The 2,501-nt window shown below is 41.6% G+C and overlaps 1 pseudogene; it reads left to right on the forward strand.

Moving 5' to 3' along the window:
* Positions 1-801: 801 nt before the first annotated feature.
* Positions 802-2,299, forward strand: LOC137943000 (heat shock 70 kDa protein 14-like; annotated as a pseudogene).
* The last annotated feature ends 202 nt before the right edge of the window (positions 2,300-2,501 follow it).

A 2,501-nucleotide genomic window follows, 5' to 3' on the forward strand; every position in this document is an offset into this window, starting at 1 on the left:
TATGTTTGGCTGCATCTTCAACATTATCGTCAGATGTCCCTCACAGCATCCAAAAAACACAAATTTCACCAAAATACTATGGCCCATTCCAGATTTTGGATCGTATTGGCAGCGTGGCTTATCACTTGCAGTTACCCCCCCCCCCCCCCCCGACGTCAAAATTCATGATGTCTTCCATGTTTCGTTGCTGAAGCCGTTCAAGGGGGACTCGCCGATGTTGCACACTCCTTTGCCGCCACTATAGGATGGTCGTGTTCTGCCCATTCCAGCTCATGTCTTCCAAGCTCGCTGAGTCAATGATGTATGGGAAATTTTAGTCCATTGGGCTGCGACGGATCCTGTGGAAGCCTCTTTGGAACCATTAGAGAAATTCCGAGCACTCTATCCCACCTTTGAGCTTGAGGACAAGCTCTTTCTCTAGGTGGGGAGTGATGTTACGGACTCCATAGCATCTAGAGTTACTGCTAGACGTAGGAGTTTAAATTCTGTCATTTACAGGTTTATGTAAGTAGCAGGGTCAGATGTAATTAGCTGTAATTTTTATGAGCCACTATGCGGCCTTGGTTTGTAAGTGTCGTCCCTAATCCTCTTTTATAAGGATGGCAGGATTCTGAATGAAGGTAAGCCTTAATAAAAAATTAGTTTAGACGAGGTCGGATTCTCTCTTTGAAGAGGTCCAAGGTTGAGCTTCCTTCGAAAGTTCATTATCTCACATCAATAGGTCGTTCTAAGAATCCTAAACCCTCCTCAACGACACAGGCCAATCTGGAACCTAGAGAGGATCGTTGGGTGACTCGATCCATGGCGAGGCAATGGGGTATAGATGTGGTTCTCAATGATGAATCTAAGCGTGAAACCCCTGTTGTGGTTTGTTTTGAAGAGAAACAGTGTTTTGTGGGCACGGCTGGAGCTGCCTCTTCTCACATGAATTTGAAGAAATCTATTTCTCAAATCAAACACTTTATTGGCAGAAAGTTATTTGATCCTGAGATCCAGTATGATCTTCATTCTTTGCCTTTCTCAATAACAGAAGGCCCCGATGGGTTTCCTCTTATTCATGCTAGATATCTGGGTGAAATGAGAACTTTTACCCAACACAAGTTTTAGGAATGGTTCTTTCAAATCTTAAAAGTATAGCAGAGAAGAATCTGAATGTTGCAGTTGTAGATTGTTGTTTTGGAATTCTAGTCTATTTCACTGACCTTCAAAGGAGATCTATTTTAGATGCAGCTTCTATTGCTGGCCTTCATCTTTTGAGGTTAATGCATGAAACCACTGCCACAACTTTGGCATATGGAATCTATAAGATGGACCTACCTGAAAATGATTAGTTAAATGTTGCTTTTGTGGATGTTGGTCATACCAACATGCGAGTATGTATTGTGGGATTCATGAAAGGTCAACTCAAGATCTTAGCACATGCCTTTTATCGTTCTCTTGGAGGAAGAGACTTTGATGAAGTTCTGTTTCGACACTTTGTTGCAAAATTTAAGGATTATAAGATTGATGTTTGTCAGAATGCTCGGGCTTGCACTAGACTTCGTGTTGCGTGTGAGAATTTGAAAAAGGTTTTGAGTGCAAACCTAAAGGCACCTCTTCATATTGAATGTTTGATGGATGAGAAGGATGTAAAGGGATTCAATGAAAGGGATGAATTTGAGAAAATTAGTGTTCCTATTTTAGAGAGGGTTATGGGCCCGCTTGAAAAGGCCTTGTTGGAAGCTGGACTTACTACTGGAAACATTAATTCTATTGAAGTCGTAGGATCAGGATCGCGTATTCCAGCGATTATTAGGATAATAACCCAATTTTTTGGAAAGGAGCAAGGCGTCCTATGAATGCTAGTGAGTGTGTTGCAGAGTTGGTGTATGGTGCAATGCAGCCAGGAGATGTTCAAGATCTGCACTTTTCTCAGAGCAGAAGTGGAGTAGTCACTTTTGATTGTGCAAAGGTTGTTATCGAGATATCAAAGTGGGTTGATGTTCCAATTAAAAATGTTACTATGGACAATTCAACCAGTACTACACTAGACATATCACTTGCCACAAGCCCTGACAATAGTACAACTGTTGGCAATGAAAACTTGAGCACATAATCTGTTGTAGATAGTTCATCTAATCCTATTGAAGAGCCAAGTGGCAATGGTGTCATCATGGAGACAAAGTTGAAGAAGCGAACCTTCAGGGTCCCACTAAAGATAGAAGACAAAACTTTGGGTCTCGGAATTTCTCTGTCAAAGGAGTCCATTTCTGAGGCTAAAAGTAGATTGGCTGCACTGGATAAGAAAGATGCAAATTGAAGGAGGACTGCAAAACTCAAGATTAACCTGGAAAGCTACATGTATGCCATTCTTGGACATCTTGAGCCTGAGAGGATGATGCAAATTAAAATTGTTGTTGCTATTGCAGTCAGCATGGTGGTCTCCTTTCATCACTTCCCTATGAATTTGGAACTTAATGACCAAGTTCATCCAAATGGATTCAACTAGCAGGGGCAAAGAT

Source organism: Aristolochia californica, unplaced genomic scaffold (genome assembly GCF_029961685.1).
Source record: "Aristolochia californica isolate CCGP_79_NKW_82.1479 unplaced genomic scaffold, dmAriCali1.0.hap1 SCAF_10, whole genome shotgun sequence".
NCBI lineage: Eukaryota > Viridiplantae > Streptophyta > Magnoliopsida > Piperales > Aristolochiaceae > Aristolochia > Aristolochia californica.